This window comes from Protopterus annectens, chromosome 5.part0 (assembly GCF_019279795.1).
Source record: "Protopterus annectens isolate FY-2018-M chromosome 5.part0, PAN1.0, whole genome shotgun sequence".
Lineage (NCBI taxonomy): Eukaryota > Metazoa > Chordata > Ceratodontiformes > Protopteridae > Protopterus > Protopterus annectens.
In genome coordinates this window covers 1,229,774,764-1,229,798,416 of record NC_056735.1, presented here as the reverse complement: position 1 = coordinate 1,229,798,416, position 23,653 = coordinate 1,229,774,764, and the positions used below count along the sequence as shown (strand labels likewise).

Here is a 23,653-nt window from a genome sequence, read left to right as displayed (position 1 = left end):
ACACTTAATACTACATTTAGGATATCTGCCTTTGTTTGTAGTTGCTTAATGAGTAGTATCTATGTAGTCCATGTGTATGCCCACTTTAATGCAGCATAATAAGTCACAGAAGAATGCACTAGCTTGGCTTCCCGTAGACACTGAGGTGTATTGGCTTTCAGACCTGATGATATAATGACTGAGTCAGTGTTGCAGTATTTTTAACAGAGGAGTTGTAGCTCGCTGATATCTGGCCGGGCTACCAAAGCTGTACCTTTGTATGTTGTACGTCTGGGTGATGACTTCAGCTTTTAGGTGTCAGGGTATAAAATCAGACATATGCATGAGATCCCCAGACTATCTCACTGCCAGCCCGAATGAAAGTTATTACACCTGATGGACTGTAATTGCTTGGTTGCTAGGTACCATAGCTTTGCTTGTTGGATCTGATAGGTGCCCCATTGAGGAACTTTATTTTTTCTTGTTTGTTTTGCTTATAATGGTTAGATGTCAGCTAGGAGGGGTAAGTGTGAGTGCAGTAGACAAATTCCATACAAAGACTTACACAATAAATGCCTTTTCTGTCTAGGCCCCAAACACAACTATAAATTCTGTTCTGTCTGCCAGTTATTTGTTTCAACCCCCCCAGCCAGGGGTGTCCACTCTTAATACCCTTCTTGAGACACAACTGCTAAACTGCTTTTTTAATCCACTTATGTTGGAAGGCCCGGACGTAGGCCTCCCACCTAATAAAAAGCCTAAGAGACCTAGAATAGATTGTCATGCTGTCATCTTGGAATTGGGACATTCCTGCAAAGTATTAAATAGGCTGGCAGCCTAAGAGCCAACAAACAGGCTGTTATCCAATGGAGAGTCTAAAATTTTAGATTTGAAGTCTTCAGGGATAGGTTGGCCCCATAGCCAGGCACACTTGCATAATTACTGAACCAGTGGCAGCTGCTCTGGAAGAGGCATCTGTAGTTTCATAGCTACATTTTATACTGTGCTTTGCTGTTTGAGATACCTGTGCTACTAAAGAGTGCATGAGATGTTTTGAATCTGGAGTATGTGGCTCTGTGAGGGTCTTGCTTGAGGATTGTAACACAGAAAGCAAGTTTTTGGTCATTTGAATTTGGTACTTTGTAGCCCTAAAGGCTGTGGTGAAGGAAGTGTGCACTTTCTTACATCACTTGTCCAGTGTTCTGTCTTCCTTGGAAAGCACCTGAGAAAAATCAAACCATTCATTTTTTACTGGATGCAGAAGAGGATGTTGAGTGCTTTTTTTTCTTTCTTCTTTTTCTTTTTAGGTGTCGTCGGCATCCTTTGAGAAATATGAGGATCTTGAGGTCATTACATTTGAAGCAGATAAGGACAGGGAGTCCTCCCTGCCCTGTAGCATTGTCACCCTTGATCCCCTCACTTGGATAACCTTAAAGCTTATCCTTTAGGTCCCTTCTGATGAGGGGTGACAAGTGGTGCCGCAAAAGCCTGTGGCAGCTACTTCTTTTTGGCTTTTTCCTCAAGTATGAAAGTGGGAAATTGGCTGTGGATAACCAGGTATGCTGATGTTGGCAGACTGATAAATATAACTGCTTCAGTAAAAGATGCCAAAGTTCTCTTACGAGATTCTGAATCTGGGTGCTTTTCAGTGAGGGCTCCGGGGATCTCTTCCTGCATAAGGATCTGAGGAATTCCTTGAGGGCTCTCTGCACTGATTCATTATTCATCAGAGGATTCATTTGTCTCCAAGGCCTCAGGAGCTGCACCTGCTTCCTGTGGTGTCACAGTTGAGGATTAATGAGAAGTTGATGGGTTTACTGTGGGCTCACCCTTTTCAGTGGGTACGTTGAATTCCAAGACAACAGCAGGAGAATCTTCTGTAGGTCTCTTGACCTTTTTCTTATGTGGGAGGCCTGCACCCAGGCTTTTTGGCATAGTGGATTAACCAGGCGTTTTAGTCATCATCTACATTTGTCTAGTGAACTCCCACTTTACCCCTTCTGGCTGACATCTTAACAATTATAAGCAAATAGACAAGAAAATAGAGGGTTCAGTAATGGGGCACTTATCTGATCTGACAAGCGAAGCTACAGTACCTAATGAACAATTACTTTGTCACGTGCAACAACCTGCATTCGGGCTGGTGGCGAGATAGTCTGAGCTTCTTGTATGTATGTCTGCTTTTATACCCTAGTGACTACGTGCTCTGGTCTTCGCCCAGATATAGGATGTATGAAGGTAAGGCTTTGTTACCCTGGTTGGACATCAGCGACCTACAACCATCTGTTAAGAATACTGCAACAGTGATCTGTAGGACTATCTACTGTTATGTTAAGTTCTTATACAACTGTACTTTCTTTTTGTGCTTCTGTCAGAACGACAGAAAGTTAATGTGCTAAGTTTATTGCAGCATTTGTAACAATGCATCTGTCCCTGTGCACTTTTGTTGAAGGTTTATTGAATTGTTTCATCATCTCCTTTATCACAGATTGTTAAAGCTTTTATGGTTGGGAGCGCAAATAACTGATGCGGGCACATGCTGTGATATCAGTTGCTGACTGTTGGAGCTTACCTAGTTCCAGACCTCAGCAGTTCTTATCTGTTGTTCAGACGTTAAGTATATTGATCCTTAGGTGTCCTGATGAATAGTTTTGCATTTGATGCTTAAAACTTAGCTTTCCAAGTGTGACCAACACATAAGAAGTGAAGTCTGCACTTAGTGTTTTTACCTGAGAGAAGCCAGCAGCATAAAGCACTGTCATTAAGCACCGGCATTTCAATCCTGTCACCTTTAGATGGCATAGACAGCAACTTTTGACCTACTTCACTGTCAGAAAATGGTGGTAGTTAAATATTTCCACCCAACGTAATCTGAGGAAAGATCCTATTCACAGCCACAAGTCGATGGAACACTGTCAGTGGGACCAAGAATTGGAAGGTAGGTGTTAGTCTAGCCCTGTTAGAGCAGGTCCATTTCAGCACCTGCTTTGTGGACTCTGCAAGGCTTGAGTTTTTTTTCACTAATTATTGACTGAGCTTGCACCCGTTTTCCACTTCAGCAGATTTTGAGAGTCAGAGACAAGCACACCTGTTGCTGCTGTCATGGGGTTATGTCTGGACTTTAGGTACCACCAGTCTCCCAGCGGAAAAGCAAAACAAGCTGTCAACTGGTATGATCACAGAGAATAGTTTCTGGAGTCACAAGACCTCAAGTCAGTCATACTAGAGACAATGGACGGTTAGCGAGGACTCAACATGTGTTAATGGCCCAGGCTGAAGGGGTTCACAGAGTCTTCTCCTAACAGAACTTGCTGTTAAAGATCTAGATCTGAAGTAGTTTACTTCATTTGTTCTTCAACCTGTGGAACGTGTGGGTCTTTGGATCCAACACGGCCGCATTTTCCAGCTACGAGTTTGAGCTCCATGCTTCTCCCCTTACCCATAATGCCCCCCGTCTCTCTTCTCCTTTCAGATCTCATTTGCCACCTGAGAGGAAGCAGCGTGGTCCGAGCTCCATAGCGTTCAGCAGTATTTTTCAACAGTAATTGGCTTCTATTTTTTAGCTTTCCTATCTATAGCTTCTCTTCTAACCTTTTCTGTCTTTTCTCGGGGTTTTCCGTCGAAATAGCTCGTAGGCTTTACTATGTTTCCTCCCCTCTTTTCTTTCCACGTGGTGTGTGTGTTTGTGTGTTTTTTGGGCTGGCTGAGGCATGGCAGACGCCCCAAAGCCAGGCTTCAAAAGGTGCACAGAGTGTGGCCATAAACTTTCTCCGGCGGATAGCCACACTCTATGTGTGGTTTGTTTGGGGATGGCTCACCTCCAGTCCCCCTGTCCTGATTCCACTGGATTTAATCCCAAGGCAATTAAGGACAGGCGGGACAAACTGATCGTTAAGGGCCTGTTGCCCTCTTCTGCTGGGACTGAGGTCCCATCTTCCCCTGCCGGGAAAGCAGCGGCTGCTGCTTCATCTTCCCCTTCCTCAGCCTCTGGGACTCACCCTCCCGCCAAGAGGCCTGGGAAAGGGGATAAAGCCAGGAAGGACCGGCCTCGCAAGCGATCCCCTGACCACTTGTCGGAGGCCACCCCCACCACCCCCCTGCCGCCATAAGTTAAACCTGTTTCCAGGCCAATGACTTCTCGGCTCAGGTCCCCTAGGTTTTCGCTGGAGCCCGAGGTACAGGTTAGTCTGTCGTCCCCTAGGCCTTCTCCCCACCAACTTCGCCTGCCTACTTCAGCGGCATCTTCCTGCTCTACACAGAGCCTCTCTGAAGCAGAGATGGACAAGATGATGCGGAGGTTTATCCGCAGTCAAATCCAGATGGGAGTCTTGCCGTGGCCTTCTCCCATCGGAGCGGGCTCCTTTCAGCCAGTGTTTAAACCCATCAGTCTTTCGCCGATCCACCCTGCGGTTTTGGAGTTGGATCAGAGGATGATTGGAGTCGAGGGATCGATGCCGGCCAGTGCCTTGAGTGTGTCAGATCCGACTGGATGGGAGCCATAGCCTCTGGGTTGGATCCGAGGGGATGCTGTCTGCAATGAGCTTGTTGTGGAGAGAAGCATTTCCCTCAGTGTCTCAGCTCCCAGAGGCTCGGCCCCAGCTCTCCAGTCGGATCAGGGTGGAGCGGCTTCCGCTCGGTCAGTCCAGGAGGTCCATTCCCCCTCGGCATTTGACATAGTGGAGAGGTTGCTCGCAGGGTCAAGGCCTCTGACTATTTCGTCTTCGGAGTCCGTCCAGACCCCCCCTGGCCTTGAGTGTAGGTCCGACCATCTTGCCCTCTCAGGGACAGCCTGTAGCCATAGTGCCTCAGGAAGATCCGGCCTGGGAACAATTTGCTTGCAAGACCTCCCCAGGTGGTCCTCCTGAGGAGCCCCCTCGCAAGCATACGTGTAAAAGGAGGCACTTGGACTCTACTCCAGAGTCCCTCACAGAAGACACGGACCTGGATGAAGGGGAAGGTTCCCTAAGATCCCCCCCCCCCCGAGGATGTCTCCTTTGTAGACATTATGGAGATCCTTCACGAAAAAGGGGGATGGTCCACCCCAAAACCAACCTCTGACGAGTCCGTGTTTCTAGAGGCATTCGGTTCGGGCCAATCTACCTCTTGGGTGTCCCCTTCTGCCGATCCACTTGTGGATTTGATAACATCTAGGGCATGGAAGGAGCCGGACACCGTAGAGCCAATACCCAAGCGCCCGGACATGGTCTTAAGCCCCCCCTCCCGGACAAGTTAAACTGGCACAAGGAGTCCCCTGTAGATGCTATGCTGGTGGCGGTGGCCACCAAGAAGGAACTTGTCCAGGAGAGTTCCATGGTCCATCCGCTTGACAGAGAGTCGAGAGCATTGGATCATTTTGGGAAGCGAGTTTATGCTTCAGCGACCTTCTTTGTGAGGGCACTGAACTACATGAAGCACGTCATTTGACTCCAGAGAGATCTGGTTAAGGAAGTCACTGAGTCTACCCTAGGGTCCATGTCGGCAGAGGACAGGAAGACGTTTGCATGAATGGCCACCAGAAAATCTGTAGCCAGCACGTCTGTGAGGTTGCTCTCCCATGCCACAGAGGGAGCTGCATGGGTGGGCAGGGTCAGGCTTTGCCATTCGGCATCACGCCTGGCTCAGCTTATGTCAGTTCTCGGAGCCCTTCAAGACGTCTTTTACCAACTCCCCTTATGATGGTTCTTCCATTTTGGGAAGACGGTCAGAGAGACTTTGGTCCAGAGCAAGAAGGACAGGAAGACACTGTCTGCCTTTGGGATCCACTTCTCTGCGCCTCAAAGGCCCTTTTCCAGGAACCAGCGAGGCCAGAAGAAGATGTGGTTCAGCAAGTCTCAGGCATTTTTCCGGGATGCTCAGGACTTGTCTTTCCCTAGAGGCAGAGGGGGATATGATAGATGCCACCCTAGAGGCAGAGGGGGTCCTAGGAATTTCGAGTCCCAAGAACCTTTCTCGGATAAACCCGGACAGCAGCCCTGAGGGGTTGCCCGACTGTCCATCTCTAGAGGTAGTCGGGGGTCGCTTGTTGCTTCACCCACTAGCATGGGAGTCCATCATGACAGATCACTGTGTGCTGCAAGTCATATCCAGAGGATATTTCGTCCTGTTCAAGGATCCTCCTCCATCCAACAGAGCCCTCCCGGACGTCCCACCCACGCAGCGGGAGGAAGCAGCAGTGCAGGTAGATTCACTGCTAAGAAAGAGTCCCCCCGACCAGTCTGGGTCCGGGGTTTATTCCAGGTTCTTTTTAGTGCCAAAAAAGACAGAGAGACCTCAGACCAATATTGGATCTGTCCCAATTGAACCTGTCAGTAACCAAGACAAAATTCCGGATGGTCACGATTCAATCTGTCCTGCCCTGCCTGCAGGCCAGAGGCTGGGTGTGATTGATTGATCTCCAGGAAGCGTGCTATCACATCAAGATGGACAGGCGCTCCCGGAGGTTCTTTCACTTCCGGTTGGGAGACCATCATTACCAATTCCGAGCCCTCCCCTTTGGTCTCACCACAGCACCCCGGCTGTTAAAGGTAATGGCGGTAGTAGCGGCTCACCTGAGGTTTCAGGGCATTCACGTCTTTCCGTACCTGGACAATTGGCTCTTCACTGCCTCTTCAGAGCATCTACTATGTCAGGCCAGAGACTCCTTCCTTCAGTTAGCCAACAAGTTGGGCATTACGATCAATATGAACAAGTCTGCTCTTCACCCGGCTCAAATTTTAGATTTCATTGGGGGCACGGCCGGACACTATTCAAACAAAGGTATTCCTCACGTCAGACAGGATACGCAGCTTGAGATTACACATCTTACACATTCTTCAGACTCGTTTACAAACAGCCGAAGCAGTGATGTTAAGTTGTCAATCTCGCCTTCATTCTTGCTGGATGGGTTCGGAGCCGATCCTCGGCTCCGACTCGGCCACTTACTAAAGCTCGAGAGCTAATTTTACCGGCTCGAGGCAACCCTATATCCCATTATGCAAGGCGATAACTACCTAGATCTCGTTTGCCGCTTTCGCTTGCGAGGTGCATTTTTACCGGCTCCTGGTAAGTTTTCAAAATTTCAGACTTTTAGTCACTCCCTTTCGTTTTAGTCCACTACTGTTATTGTTTTAACTCTTAATGGTTAGATTTTTAACCCTATCTCCCATTAGTGATTCCCCTTTTTCAGTTATTTATCCCTTCCCCTAAGTTAGGCCGTAAGCCTCCCCTTTTCCTAATTTTTTGTCAGGGATTCTGTGTGGTGTTTGGGTGTGTTTGTATCCCTGTTTTATTTTTTTATTTGGATTGGGTGTTTATTGTGTGTGTGTGTGTGTGTGTGTGTTTTTGGTACTTAGTGCTCCCTCGACACAGTTATGTCGAAGGACACAAAGGTCTCAGGCTTCAAGAAGTGTGACTCGTGCTGTCAGAAAATGTCTCTGACAGACGGTCACACTTCTTGTGTTTACTGCCTGGGACCTCTGCACCTGCAGGACTCTTGTTCTGTCTGCCATGCCTTCAGCCCAAGAGTCCTGCAGGAGCGCAGAAATAAACTAATACTAAGGGGCTTATTAAAGCCTGAGAGCTCCCCGACTAAGTCTGCTCCGGGGAAGCCCTCGAAACCAGTAAAGCCTTCGGCTCCAAGCCCTAAGCCATCGGCTACTGGTTCACCTTCTATGACGAGATCGGCTCCGGCCAGAGCCGATCCTTCTGTGTCACAGCTTTCAGTATCGGCTCCACCCGGCACCGATACAGCTAAATCTATGCACTCACTGTCGGCTCCGACTGGAGTCGACGTATCCTATGCTCCAGAGATCAAGATCCCCTCGTTGGGAGTATACACATTCGCTCCGACCCCTCCCCTGCTCACGGGAGCCATTTGGAGCCGGAGGTCTTCCTCCCAGGCTGTGGTCTGATGGTGAGTAGGCTATTAAAGTCTCAGGCATTGGCCCAAATGCTCCATAGCCCGTCTCATCAGACGGTAGCTATTACACATCCACCTAACATTCCTCCTTCGACTCTTCAACAGAGCTCGGAGCCGGAGCTCCTCGGAGCCGTGACTGTTGTGGCTACGGAGCCGATACCTCCCCCTTCGGCTCCGTCGTCCTCTGCTCCGATCTCCTCCTTGATTCCTTCATTGGAGGGATCCGGGCGTCTGGTCTCTCTCGTCGGCTCCGAGGGGGCGAGTGGCATCGGACCCTTGTCTGACCCCGTTCTCCCTCTCGGAGCTTCGGCGCTGGTGAGCTCAGCCCCAACATCAGCCTCGGAGCCATCCCTGTCAGTGTGACCTGGGGTTCCTATCTCTTCGGAGCTGGAGCCTTCTGGCCTCTCTGATGGGGTAGCCTTCGAGGTGATGAGGAGTGTACTAGCCCCAGGGCATAGTCAACGGTCAGTTCCATCAGCTCCTCCCACTACAGTGCCTGCTGATGTCTCTTCCCACTCTCTTGCTCCCGGACCCAGAGATCCAACGCCTCAGGTTTCCCCACTAGGAATATCTTCCTCTTCCGAGGCTTCTCCTGACCCGTCAGGTGAGCCTCTGTGTAAGAGGACATGTAAGAGGAAACATCTAGACTCCCCCGAGTCTGTTACATCCGATACTGACTTGGATGAGTCGGAGGGATCCCCAAGGTCCTCCTCTGAGGATGTCTCTTTCTCAGACATCCTTGAACTCCTTAAGCAGAGGGGGAACTGGCCTTCTCTTAATCCTTCCGAGGACGAGTCTGTATACCTGGAGGTGTTCGGTTCTCGACCCTCCACCTCCTGGGTGTCTCCACCTTTCGACCCTCTTATGGACGTGGTGGCTCGCAAGGCTTGGATGGCCCCGGATTCGGTGGAACCCACTCCTCGGAGACCTTCTAAATTCATCACGACCCCACCTGATAGGCAATTTTTGACAAAAGGTGTCCCAGTTGATGCTGTGGTGGTGGCTGCAGCCACCAAGAAGGAACTAGCTGATCCTTCAGTACCTGTCCATCCTCCTAACAAGGATTCCAGGACTATGGATAGGTACGGCAAGCAGATATTTTCTTCAGCGACCTTTGCCATGCGGTCGCTGAACTACTTGTGTCACTTCACCCGCTTTCAAAGAGATGTTCTTAAAGAGTTGAGAGAAGTTTTACAGGATCCGTCAGCTGCTGGTTCCCAGGATAAGATTAACTCACAGCTAGGAACCCTAAACTCTATTGTTAACTCCTCCATGCGGCTCATTTCATATGCAGCCAATGGAGCGAGTAGGGCCGCAGGCACAGGAGTGGCTTTAAGGCGTCACTCCTGGATGCAGCTTTGTAATTTTGCAGACCCCTTCAAGGCGTCCTTCACAAACTCTCCTTTTGATGGTTCGACCTTGTTCGGACCTCAAGTGAAAGACACCTTGACTAGATGCGAACAAGATGGCAAGACTCTTTCTGCCGCAGGAGTCCGTTTCTCCACCCCTTCAAGACCTTACCCAAAAGGTCAGAAGGGGGGGAAAATGTGGTTCCGCAAATCTCAAGGAGTCACGCCTGACGCACGAGGTCAGTTTACCCCCAGAGGCAAAGGGGGTAACAATAACAGACGCCGCCCTAGGGGCAGAGGGGGTCCGCAGAATCAGGGTAGCAGGGAGCCTCTCTCTGACAAACCCTTCCAGCATCCCTGAGGTGTTGCCCGATTGTCCACCTTCGGAGGCAGTCGGGGGAAGATTATCGCTGTGCCCAAAGCCTGGCTTTCCCTTTCTCAAGACAAATGGGTACAGTCGATCATATCCGAGGGTTACAAAATTCCCTTTATCCAAACCCCAATTCAGCAGAAGGGAACCCTTCCAGACGTTCCACCCGGTCTAAGGGAACTAGCAGTACCAGAAATATCAAAACTGCTAGCAAAAAGAGCCATCCAGCCAGTCCCAGCAGACCAAATAGGATCCGGAATCTACTCGAGGATGTTCTTCATCTCACATTGCTGCAGTCCTTACATATGGGTAGTCCGCTGTCCTCGGTCGGCCCGAATACCAAAGTATTAGGCTGACGTCGGTCAAGGCGCTTAAAACTGACATCAGGACGTCAGGGTACAAAAGCGCATGACCGACGTCATTTCCTCAGTCTTTTTTGCCGCATGGTCCGATGCAGAAGCAGCGTTGCAAGTGCCGTTCGGCGTTCTGAAATTTTTCGAATTCGGAGTTTCAGACCGAATCCAAGTTGGCTAAGTACCCCGTTGGGGAATATTTTGGTTTTTCTTGCCTCAGTGTTTTACCGGATGTCAGAAAAGTGAATAACTGTATTTCTTGTGGGAAACAGATACCGCATAGGGATTATCATTCTTTGTGTATTCCTTGTTTGGGGCCTGAGCACGGCGTTGTTGGGTGTCGCTTTTGTGCTAGGTTCAATAAGCACTGTTAGCGAAGGTTAGATTGTGCTAGGCTGGTCTTTGGGAAGCGGTGCAATTATAATATGCCGCCGGATTCTCCGCGCCCGCTTCTGCGAAGAAGCACAAAGACAAAGCAGTTAAACCCAGGCAAGATGAGTCGTCCGTTCCGGACGCCGGTTCTTTAGAGGCTTCAGTGGAACCGGTGGTTCCGACGGAGACTTCTCTGGAGTCTCAGGGGGAGACTTTGATTTTGCAGGAGGTGGCCCCTCAGGAGGCAGGTCAGGCTGAAGGGGCTTCTCAAGTTACTGTATTCCCCTCCCTTCCTAGGGTGGTTAGGCCTTCTCCTTCTGTTTCCAAGGCTTCTCCCAGAGGCAGGCCAGTTTTAGCTTCTGTTGGTGTCACTCCTAGTTCTGCAGGGTCTGTGCCTAAGAAGCACATGCTTAAAATGGCAGAAGATTTGATTACTCTGATTAGAGGTTCTTTGCCCCCTCCTGATAAGAGGCCTAGGGTGGAGCCAGAGTTGGGAAGTTTTGAGCAGGCTTCGGATGTTTCAGAGTCTTCAGCTGAAGACTTGCAGGAGTACTCTCCTTATTTTGATTCTGATGCAGATGATTCCACTCCTTCTGCTTCTCCTCCAGAGGATTTTTCTTTTTCAGAGACACTTCATTCTATGAGGGAACATTTTAAGTGGGAAGGTCAGGACTTCTCTGATTCTAGGAAAAGGCTTAGGGAGTTTTTGCTGTTACCCCAGCATAGGCCCTTGGCTATTCCCCCTGTTCTGGATGTTGTGGAAGATGTGTTTGCAGAGGCTTCACTTAATCCTGATTCTCTGCCTCCTGCTCCTGTTAAACCGGATAGGTATTACAGGGTGCCTGAGGCTCATAAATATCTTTATAAGAGTCCTAGGGCGGACCCAGAAACTATTAGTCAGGGACCTAAGGGTGTCAAGGCCTCTGTTGTAAAAATCCGGTTCCTCTAGATAAAGAAGCCAGAGCTTTGGATAGATGGGGAAAGAAGGTCTATACATCTTCTACCTTAGCTATGAGGGCTTTGAATTGCCAGTTTCATATGTTGAAATATCAAAACTTTCTTCTTTCTCAATTGAAGTCTAAGGTGGATGCTCTGGCGGAAGGCATTGAGTGTAAAGAATTACAAGATTTGGTGCATGTCTCTGAACAGGTGGGTAAGCATTCATTACAGTGTGGTTTTGATGCTGTGCAGGCCTCGTCTAGGGTGGCTGCCACTGGCTCAGTTCTTCGCAGGCACGCCTGGCTGAAGGGTCAGAATTTATCTGACCATGTTAAGACAAGGATTTTGGATGCTCCTTTGCAGTCTGATGTGTTGTTTGGTTCACCTGTGGAGTCAGTCTTGAAGAAAATGGAAGACAAGGCTAAGTCTATGCAGGCTGTTAAAGATTTTTTGCAAGTTCAGCCTCCGAAGATTAGTAGGAATTGGCCTGCTAAGGGGTGGACGTATCCTTCTTATGATTCTCAGTCTAGGGGTAGATCTAGACGTGGTAGGGGCAGAGCTCAGAGTTCTTTCAGGCCTAGAACAGGGAGTTCACCTGCACAATCTTCGGGTGAGGGCAGGGGCCAGTCCTTTTGTAAACAGGCCCAATGACCTACTTTTTCAGCTGCCAGATCCTTCTTGCCTGGCAGCACCTTTGGGAGGAAGGTTAGCACTCTTCAAGGAAAATTGGATGTTGATTACCCAAGACAAATGGGTATTGGATATCATACACCAGGGTTACAAGTTTTATTTCCATACCTTGCCTCCTTTCAAAGGCATGCCGGACGTTCCTCCTCAGCAAAGACTAGAGGCTCGCAAACAAATTTCTCTACTACTTCAAATAGGGGCCATACAACCGGTCCCTCTGCCAGAAGTGGGCCTAGGATTTTATTCTCACCTGTTTCTAGTACCAAAGAAAGGAAACACGTGGAGACCAATTTTGGATTTATCTATCCTCAACACATATCTGGACATTCCCAAGTTCAAAATGTTGACGTTACAACAGCTTTTACCTCTGCTGGGCAAAGATCACTGGATGGTGACTCTGGATCTCAAGGAGGCTTACCTTCATGTTCCTATCAGGCCCAGTTGCAGGAAGTATCTGCGTTTTCGGGCTGGGACTTCACATTATCAGTTCTCTGCATTGCCCTTTGGCTTATCTACTGCCCAGAGTGTTCACGAAGGTTCTGGCTCCAGTGGTAGCTTTCTTCAGGCTAAGAGGAATACAGATCGATCCTTATTTGGGCGATTGCCTGATTCTGGCCCGAGAAAGGGGCGGACTTCTTCATCATTTACAGTATGTGATGGCAGTGTTAAGATGCGTGGGGTATTCTGTGAGCGAAATAAAGTCGAGTCTAGTACCCTCTCTGTGCATATGCTTTCTGGGTGTGAGACTGAATACAGCATCCCAGATGGCCTTTTGACCCCGGACAAACAAAAGAATCTTTCTCTTTACTTCCACCAGTTGTCTCGTCAGTCCAGGCTGACTGCAAGGACAGTCCTTCAAGCCTTGGGGTTCATGGCATCTTGTATTCTGGTACTTCCCAATGCCAAACTGCATATGAGGAAGCTACAATGGTATCTCAAGAATGTATGGACACAGCACTGCCAAGATTTGGACACTGTCATTCAGATAATACCTTGCATTCAAAAGGAATTTTTGTGGTGGGCTCAGGAATGTCACCTAAACAAGGGACTCTCTGTGACCCGGCCAGAGGCGAGTCAGATTTTAACGACAGATGCCTCAGACAAAGCTTGGGAGCTCATCTAAATGGAAAATGGGTACAAGACACGTGGCCTGCCAGACTTCAACATCTACATATCAACTTGAAGGAGATGTTAGCAGTCCAATTTGCATTGATAGCTTTCAAGGATTTACTTCTTCCAGGGCAGGTGTTGATTCAAACAGACAACACAACTGTCATGTGGTACATCAACAAGCAAGGGGAACATTCTTATCCTCTATGCAGACAAGCAATGATTTTGTGGGAGACTGCTCTCAGTTTACAGCTAAATCTTCAGGCAAGGTTTCTGCCAGGAGCACAGAACTCCTTAGCAGATGTGTTGAGCAGACAAATTATGGATCCCCACGGTGGAAATTGGATCCTCATGTATTTCAGAGATTGACAGTGTTATGGGGAACTCCAGACATAGATCTGTTCGCTTCTCCACTAAATTACCAGCTGCCAAAGTTTTGCACAAAAGGTTTCATCCCACAGCTTGGAAAGTGGATGCTCTCTCATTCAATTGGAGCAATCTTCACGTGTATGCCTTTCCACCTCTGCCTCTCCTCCCAAAGGTACTGCTGAAGGTTAGACAGGACAAGCCAAACATGATTTTAATAGCTCCAGATTGGCCTCGACAGCACTGGTACCCATTACTGAGAAGTCTGGTACAGGAGCCTCCATGGCCTTTGCCTTCATTCCTCACCTGCTGTCTCAGGAGAACAGTCATTTACTCAATGTCAAACTTCATTCTCTACATCTGACAGCCTGGCATATTCTGTTTTAAACCCTGGAGGGTCTCAGCTTCCACAACGAGTTTTGAATGTTATTTTGGAGGCCAGAAGGCCTAGTACAAGGAAAGTTTACGCAGATAAATGGAGGAGATTTTTATTTTGGAGTACAGCAAAGGACTTTGATGTTTCTAAACCTAATTTAAGTGTTGCTTCAATACCTTACTGAGTTATTGGACAAAGGTTTGTCCTTCTCCTCTATAAAGGTTCATGCTGCAGCAATTTCTGCTCACTATGACTGTGACCCACCATTATTTTCTCAGCCTTTGTTTAAGCAATTCCTTAGAGGGGCAAAGAATATAAGACCCCCACATAGAGCTCCTACTCCTGCTTGGGATCTCAATTTTGTGTTGGAGAAACTCACTCTACAACCTTTTGAGCCTGCAGCATCGGCAGAGTTGAAATATTTATCATGGAAGACTGCTTTTTTGTTGGCCATTACCTCTGCGAGAAGGGTTTCTGAATTACAGGCCCTTATGGCAGTTGAGCCTTTCTTAATTTTCCACAAGGATAGGGTGTCTTTGCGTACTAACCCTTCTTTTATGCCTAAAGTGGTTTCTAGTGTGGCTTTAAACCAAACTATTCATTTGCCTACTTTTTATGCAAACCCCCAAAATAAAGGGAAAGGATTTTGCACACTTTGGATATACACAGACAGTTGCGATATTATTTGAGCAGAACTAAAGGGTTCAGGCAGTCTCAGCAGTTGTTTGTTTCTTTTGCTTTGGGTTCTCAGGGCAAACCTGTTTCAAAACAAACTATTTCTAAGTGGATTGGTTTTTGTATTGCTTTCTGTTATTCCCATCATGGTAAGGAGATTCCAGCTGGGATTAGGCCTCATTCCACTAGGGCTACTGCCACTTCTACAGCTTTTTAAGGGGTGGCTACTAAAGATATTTTGGAAGCAGCTACTTGGAGTTCAGTGCATACTTTCTCTAAGCATTACCACCTTCCACTTTACTCTAAATCTAGGGCTGGATTTGCCACTGCAATTTTACAGGGCATGTTGGCAGCTCCTAATGCTTTATAGTTTTGCCATCCTCCCTTACCTCTGCTTTGGGATTCTACCCATATGTAAGGACTGCAGCAATGTGAGATGAAGAACATAGTACAGTTTTGTACCTACCATAAATGTAGATGTTCGAAGATCCACATTGCTGCAGTCCATTTTACCCTCCCTCCTTCCCGTCTGTTGTTGAAGGTGGTGGTGTGGTTTGTGTTGTACATATTGTAAATATGGTTAGTGCACGGGTGGTTGGTTAGGTTTTGCTGGTTTTTGGCTTTGGCCTTTCTTGTTAGGGCCTTCTGACATCTGGGGCAAGAAAAGACTGAGGAAATGACGTCGGTCATGCGCTTTTGTACCCTGACGTCCTGATGTCAGTTTTAAGCGCCTTGACCGACGTCAGCCTAATACTTTGGTATTCGGGCCGACCGAGGACAGCGGACTACCCATATGTAAGGACTGCAGCAATGTGGATCTTCGAACATCTACATTTATGGTAGGTACAAAACTGTACTTTCTTTTTAGTACCAAAAAAGACAGGGGACTGGAGACTAATATTAGATCTCAGCAAACTAAAGTTTGTAAAGAAAAGAAGATTCCGGATGGTCACGCTTCAGTCCATTCTACCCTTTCTGGGCAAGGACAATTGGATGTGCTCGGTGGACCTTCAGGATGCATACTAACACATCAAAATTCACAGGCGCTCCAGAAGGTTTCTCCGCTTTCGGCTGGGGTCCAGTCACTTCCAATTCAGAGCCCTGCCATTTGGACTCACTACAGCCCCCAGAGTGTTCACCAAATGTATGGCAGCGGTTACGGCTCATCTGAGACGTCAAGGATTCCAGGTGTTTCCATATCTAGACGACTGGCTCCTCACTGCCACCACCAGGCATCAACTTCTCCAAGCCAGAGATTACACCATTCACATTTGCAGAGGGCTAGGGATCTCTATAAATTTCGAAAAATCTGCCTTGTCAATCTATTACCTTTATAGGCGCCAATTTGGACACCGTACAACTTTTAGCAAAGTTAACAGACCAAAGGATCTTGGATATTCAAAACCACATCCATGTGATTCTCCAGAGTGACAAATTTCAGGCCAGGTTTGCCCTGAAAGTATTAGGTCTTATGGCGGCCGTCATAACACTTCTTCCCCTTGCCCGCTTTTACATGCGTCTCCTACAGTGAATGCTGTTCGCCCAATGGTCCTTTCGACGACTTCCAATGCGTCACAGCATCATGATAACTCCAATTTGCAAAAGGCATCTGACCTGGTGGATATTGTCCCCTCAAGTCCATCAGGGCAGACCCTTTGTTCCTCCCGCCCTGGTCGCCACGGTTACATCGGACGCCTCCCTGATCGGGTGGGGGGGACATTATCAGGGCAGGATGGTCCATGGCACTTGGCAACCTTTCGAATGCCACCTGCATATAAATATCCTGGAGATGAGAGCAGTGCCTTTAACGTTGCAAGCCCTCCACGACTCTCTTCCCCTGGGGACTATTGCAGTCCAAACGGACAATATGTCCGTAGTGTGGTATATCAACAAGCAGGGCGGAACCAAGTCCTATCCCCTGTGTCGAGAGGCACTCAGACTTTGGCAGTGGGCAATCTCTTCTCAGCGGTTTCTGATAGCAACGCATATCCCCGGGAAGTCCAACATCATAGCGGACAGGTTGAGCAGAGCTATTCTCATGCCTCACGAGTGGTCTCTCAACAATCTGTGACGGAAGAGATTTTTCAGAAGTGGGGCCTTCCTTGCTGCGATCTTTTTGCTACGCCTCAAAACAGCAAATGCCCCGACTTCTTCTCCCTCTTCCCCCTTCCAGGCCATCCCCCCAGAGACGCTCTAATCCAAGATTGGCCCCTGGGACTTCTCTATGCCTTTCCTCCCTTTCCTCTAATGCCACAAGTAATTCAGAAAGCAACCGCCTTGAGAGCCAAGATGATTCTCATTGCCCCTTATTGGCCTCGACAGATATGGTTTCCGTTCCTGCATCATTATCTTTTGGTACAGCCATGGCATCTGGACCTGGTTCCAGATCTTTTGACCCACCAGTCGGGGCAGCTGCACCAATCCATACCTTCTCTCAACCTCACTGCTTGGTTGCTCCACTTCTGTCCCTAGCCAGGCTTCCTATGATTTCTAATCCCGTCCGGGATATCATAGTAGCTTCCCTTAAATCTTCCACCAGAAGGATTTACACTAGTAAATGGCAACGTTTCTCCTTCTGGGCAAAAGCTAGGAACATAGATCCCTTTACTGCTTCGATTTATTCGGTCTTGGACTTCCTAGCTGAAATTTTTCACTCAGGATCTTCTTCCTCCACAGTAAAAGTTCAGTTGGCAGCCATTTCAAATTTTCATATCTGCTTGTTGGACCACAACATCATGTCACATAAACTTTGCAAGGCATTCCTTAAAGGTATAATGTTAAGTTGTCTATCTCACCTTCATTCTTGCTGGATGGGTTCGGAGCCGATCCTCGGCTCCGACTCGGCCAATACTAAAGCTCGAGAGCTAATTCCACCGGCTCGAAGCTCCGCTATATCCCACAGTGCTAGGCGGTAACTACTCAGATCTCGTTTGCCGCTTAGCTGACGAGGTGCTTTTCTACCGGCTCTGGCAGGTTAGTGAAAAATTATTCTATTTTCACAATCTTTAGACCCCTATTACTTTCTTAGTATAATTTTTAGTTTTAATTGTCTTTTTCCTTGAATCGATTCACCTCTTTTGCCCATAATCCCTCCCTTTATTCCCCTTTAACTTTAGGCCTTAGGCCTCTTCCCCTCCTTCTCCTAGTCCTTTAGTGTGACTGGAATTTAATATTTCTTAAAGGCCTGTGTGTGTGTGTGTGTGTGTGTGTGTGTGTGTGTGTGTGTGTGTGTGTGTGTTTATTACTTAGGCCTTTACTATGTCTAAGGACTCCAAGGTCTCAGGCTTCAAGAAGTGTGACTCGTGCTGTCAGAAAATGTCTCTGACAGACGGTCACACTTCTTGTATGTATTGCCTGGGACCTTTGCATCTGCAGGACTCATGTGCTGTGTGCCATGGTTTCAGCCCTAGAGTCCTGCAGGAACGCAAAAATAAATTGATTTTGCGTGGCTTATTAAAGCCTGAAGGCCCCCCGACCCAGTCTGTGTCGGGGAAGCCTTCCAGACAGTCAGCTCCGGCTTCAGAGCCGTCCTCTGGAAGCATCAAAACTGCTTCGACATCAGCTCCGGCTGGAGCCGATGTTTCCAAGCCTCATACTATTACCTCTGCTCCGGCCGGAGCCGAGGCTGATAAGACTCAGTTGGCTCCGATACTCTTATCGGAGCAACCTGCGAGAAAGAGATCTAGGTCTCCCTCCATCGGCTCCGTTCACTCGGCACCAGGATCCCCTCTTCTTTCGGAGCGGAGCCATAGATCGCATTCCTCACGGTCTTCCAGGCTATCTGACCATGATTTGCAAAGGGTAGTGAGTAGACTTTTCAAGTCCGAGGCGCTGGCCCAAATGCTTCATAGCCCGAATCATCAGTCAGCGGCTATTTCTGTCCCTCAATGTGTTCCTCCTTCGACTCCTTTGAGCTCGGAGCCGGGGCTCATCGGAGCCATGACTGTCGGTGCGTCTGATCCGATACCCTCCCTTTCGGCTCCGTCGTCTGCTCCGATCTCCTCTTTGGAGGGATCTCAGCACCGAGCTTCCCTCGTCGGCTCCGAGGGGGCGAGTGGCATCGGACCCTTGTCCGACCCCGCTCTCCCTCTCGGTGCTTCGGCGCTGGTGAGTTGGGCTCCGACATCAGCCTCGGAGCCGTCCCTGTCGGTGCCGGGGGGGTCCTGGTCTCTTCGGAGCGGGGACTTCCGGCCTTGCCCGATAGGGGTGCCTTCGAGGTCATGCGGAGTGTGCTAGAACCAGTGTCTGCCCCACAGTCGGCTCCGTCAACCCCTCCATCATCAGTGCCTGCGGTGATTTCTACCCACCCCCTTGCTTCAGACCGCAGAGAGCCAACTCCTCAAGTTTCCCCATTGGGAATTTCCTCCTCTTCCGAGGCCTCTCTTGACCCGGTAGGAGAACCCCCTAGGAAGAGGCAGTGCAAGAGGAAGCACATTGACTCCCCTGAGTCTGTCACCTCTGACACTGACTTAGAGGAATCTGAAGGTTCCCCTCGATCCCCCTCTGAGGATGTCTCCTTTGCTGACATCCTTGAGATCCTGAAACAGAGGGGGAACTGGCCAGCCCTTAACCCTTCAGAGGATGAGTCAGTGTACCTTGAGGCGTTCGGCTCTCGCCCTTCTACCTCCTGGGTGTCCCCTCCTTTTGACCCCCTTATGGAAGTGGTGGCAAGGAAGGCCTGGACGGCTCCTGATTCAGTGGAACTCACTCCGAGGAGGCCGTCTAAGTTTATTACTGCCCCTAGAGATAAAGATTTTTTATCTAAAGGTGTCCCCATCGATGCCATGGTGGTGGCCGCGGCCACTAAGACGGAGTTGGCCGATCCTTCGGTACCTGTCCATCCTCCTAATAAGGAATCTAGGACCATGGACAGGTACGGTAAGCGGATGTTCTCATCAGCGACCTTTTCAATGCGGTCGCTGAACTACTTATGTCACTTCACTCGTCTCCAGAGAGATTTACTCAAGGATATGAGTGAAGAGGTAAAGGATCCAACAGCTGAGGGGTTCCAAGACAGAATGAACTCCCAGTTGGCAACCCTGAACTCCATCGTTAACTCCTCCATGCGACTTATCTCATATGCTGCGGATGGGTCGAGTGGAGCCGCAGGCACAGGCGTTGCCTTACGACGTCACGCCTGGATGCGGCTGTGCAACTTTGCGGACCCTTTCAAGGCGTCCTTCACCAATTCCCCCTTTGATGGATCATCCTTGTTTGGCCCTCAGGTGAAGGATACATCGACTAGGTGCGAAGTGGAAGGTAAGACTCTCTCTGCCATGGGAGTCCGTTTTTCTACCCCTTCTAGGCCTTATCCCAAAGGTCAGAGGGGAGGAAAAATGTGGTTCCGCAAACAAACCCAGGGAGTCTCATCTGACGCACAAGGTCAATTCCCCTCTAGAGGCAGAGGGGGGAATAACAATAGACACCGCCCTAGAGGCAGAGGAGGTCCGCAAAACCAGGGTAGCAGAGAAACTTTCTCTGATAAACCCTTTCAGCATCCCTGAGGAGCTGCCCGGCTGTCCACCTTCGGAGGCATTCGGGGGAAGATTATCCCTGTACCCAAAAGCCTGGCTTTCCCTTACACAAGACAAATGGGTACAGTCGATCATATCCGAGGGTTAAAAAATTCCCTTTATTCACATTCCATCCCAACCCAAAGGATCCCTTCCAGACGTTCCACCCAGTCTAAGGGAACAAGCAGCACTAGAAATTTCAAAGCTGCTATCAAAAAGAGCTATCCAATCAGTCCCAGCAGACCAACAAGGATCCGGAATCTACTCCAAATTCTTTTTGGTACCAAAAAAAACAGGGGACTGGAGACCCATATTGGATCTCAGGAACTTAAACAAGTATGTCAGAAAAACAAAATTCCGGATGGTCACGCTACAGTCCATTCTACCCTTCTTGGGTCAGGACAATTGGATGTGCTCGATAGATCTTCAGGACGCATACTACCATATCAAGATGAACAGATGCTCCAGGAGATTTCTCCGCTTCAGGCTGGGAGCCAGTCACTACCAGTTCAGAGCCCTGCCCTTTGGTCTCACTACAGCCCCCCGAGTGTTTACCAAATGCATGGCAGTGGTCGCGGCTCACTTGAGACATCAAGGATTCCAGGTGTTTCCATATTTAGACGACTGGCTCCTTACTGCCACCACCAGACATCAACTACTTCTGTCCAGAGACTTCACTATCCAAACTTGCCAAGCTCTAGGCATTTCAATAAACTTCGAAAAATCTGCCTTGTCGCCTTGTCAATCTATTACCTTTATAGGCGCCACATTAGACACACTCAATCTTTCAGCCAGACTTACAGAGCAGAGAGTGTCAGACATCCGCAAACAAGTTTACCTTCTCTTACAATGCAACAAAATCAAAGCCAGACTAGTTTTGAAGGTATTAGGACTTATGGCAGCAGCTATCCCCCTTCTCCCCTTAGCTCGCTTCCACATGAGGATCCTCCAATGGATGCTGTTTACTCAATGGTCCTTCCAACAGCTCCCGATGTCCCACACCATATTGATAACTCAGTCATGCAAGAATCAACTGTCTTGGTGGATCACATCACCTCAGGTTCTCCAAGGAAGACCCTCCAGTCACCACGTTGACAACAGACGCCTCCCTGATCGGATGTGGGGGGGGGGCATTATCAGGGCAGGACAGTCCAGGGCACGTGGCAACCTTTCGCGTGCCACTTGCACATAAATGTCTTAGAGATGAGAGCAGTGCTTTTAGCATTGCAAGCACTTCACGACTCTCTTCCCACAATGACTTGCAATTCAGACGGACAACATGTCCGTAGTGTGGCACATCAACAAACAAGGTGGAACCAGATCATACCCCTTATGTCGAGAGGCACTCAGACTTTGGCAATGGGCGATCTCTTCTCAGCGTTTTCTGGTAGCAACGCACATTCCCGGGAAGTCCAACGTGATTGCAGACAAGTTGAGCAGGGCAATTCTCATGCCCCACGAGTGGTCTCTGAAGAGATCAGTACTGGAAGAAGTGTTCCAGTGATGGGGCCAGCCTTGCTGAGATCTTTTTGCTACTCCCCAAAACAGCAAGTGTCACGACGACTTCACTCTCTTCCCGTTACCAGGCCATCCCACCAGAGACGCTGTAGTCCACGATTGGCCCCGGGGACTTCTGTATGCCTTTCCCCCTTTTCCACTGATAACTCAACTAATTCAGAAAGCCATCGCCTTGAGAGTGACAATGATCCTCATTGCCCCTTACTGGCCTTGACAGATATGGTTTCCGTTCCTTCATCGTTACCTTTTGGAGCAGCCTTGGCATCTGGACCCAGTGCCAGATCTGTTGACCCACCAATCGGGACAGCTGCACCAATCTCTTCATTCTCTCAACCTCACAGCGTGGTTTCTCCGATTCCGACCTTAGCCAGGCTTCCCTTAATATCTCGCTCGGTCCGCGATATCTTGATAGCCTCTCATAAATCTTCTACCCGGAAGATTTATAATAGCAAATGGAAACGCTTCTCCTTTTGGGCAACATCAAAAAATATAGATCCCTTCACTGCACCTATACAGTCTATTCTAGACTTTCTAGCAGAACTCTTTCATCTAGGCTCTTCTTCATCTACCATTAGAGTTCAGTTGGCTGCTATATCTAATTATCATGTAGGTGTCTCGGAGTCTAGCATCATGGCTCACAAGCTCTGCAAAGCCTTTTAAGGGCATTTTCTTCTCAAGCCTCCAATCAAAGATCCCCGCCTCAATGGGACTTGAACTTGGTTCTGGCATCCTTAATTCTTCCCGTTTGAACCAGCGGCTTCATGTTCTCTGAAGTTGCTTTCATGGAAGACACTTTTCTAGTAGCCATAACTTCAGCGGAAGGGTATCTGAACTCCATACTCTGTGCAGTCGCCCTCCTTACTTAGTGTTTCACAAAGATAGGGTATCCCTCCGCACTAATCCATCCTTTTACCTAAGGTTTCCTCTCAAACAAACCTAAACCAAACTATTGATCTCCCGTCTTTTCCCTAACTATTTCAACAGGTCGGAACAAAAGCTACATTTTCTGGATGTTCACCGCCAACTTAGATATTATTTAGACAGGACTAAACAATTCAGGAAATCTGATCAGCTTTTTCTATCATGGAAGGGAAATTGGGCCTTCCAGTTACTAAAGTTTCCCTTTCTAGATGGCTCACCTCTATAATTACCTTCATCTATGAGATCAGGCATCAAAACTACCTTCAAGACCTAGAGCTCATTCAACTAGGGCATTAGCTACATCCGTAGCTTTTCAGGACAGGCTGCCAATAGATTCCATTTGTGCAGCAGCCACTTGGGCTTCTCCTCATACCTTCATTTCACATTACAAATTGGTCATGGTCTCCAGAAACCGTGCCAACTTTGGTTCCACTGTTCTCAAGAGTCTGTTCCGATAGGCCACCCGGGATAAGGTGCTAGGGATACGGTCCCATCCAGCAAGAATGAAGGCGAGATAGACAACTTAACATTAAGAAGTTATGTACCTACCATAACGTTCCATGTTAGTTGTCTTCTTCTCGCCTTCTTTCTTGAGTCCCACCCTCCTTCCCCCAAGCCTGGACAGACCGATAGGAATTCATTTTGTGATCTTCCTCTGGAAGAGTTTCATTCCCACACGTTCTACCACCTCTATTTCCCCTTTTGTTAGGTCTGGGATACCTTACACTCTGGTTTATATAGAGGTGGGTTACCCTTCTTCATGCTATGGAGACTAGAATTGCTTGGTCTAGCTATCAAACGAGATCTGAGTAGTTACCACCTAACATTGTGGGATATAGGGGAGCCTCGAGCCGGTGGAATTAGCTCTCGAGCTTTAGTATTGGCCGAGTCGGAGCCGAAGATCGGCTCCGAACCCATCCAGCAAGAAAGAAGGCGAGAAGAAGACAACTAACATGGAACGTTATGGTAGGTACATAACTTCTTATTTTTACTTAAGCCTCCGATTAGAGACCCCCCACCACAGTGGGATCTAAATTTAATCTTATCATCCTTGATTCTTCCCCCCTTTGAACCTGCGGCTACCTGTTCATTGAAATTTCTTTCTCGGAAGACACTCTTTCTGGTCGCTATTACTTCTGCCAGGAGAGTATCTGAGCTTCATGCCCTCTGCGTTCGTCCTCCCTACTTAATCTTCCACAAAGAAGACAAAGAAGTTATCCCTTGGACT

At 48.5% G+C, this 23,653-nt stretch overlaps 1 protein-coding gene across 2 annotated transcripts in view; it reads left to right on the top strand.

The window, feature by feature from the left end:
* Positions 1-23,653, top strand: part of LOC122801610 (CLK4 associating serine/arginine rich protein) — a 1,938,306-nt gene that overhangs the window by 850,082 nt on the left and 1,064,571 nt on the right. The window lies entirely within an intron of this gene.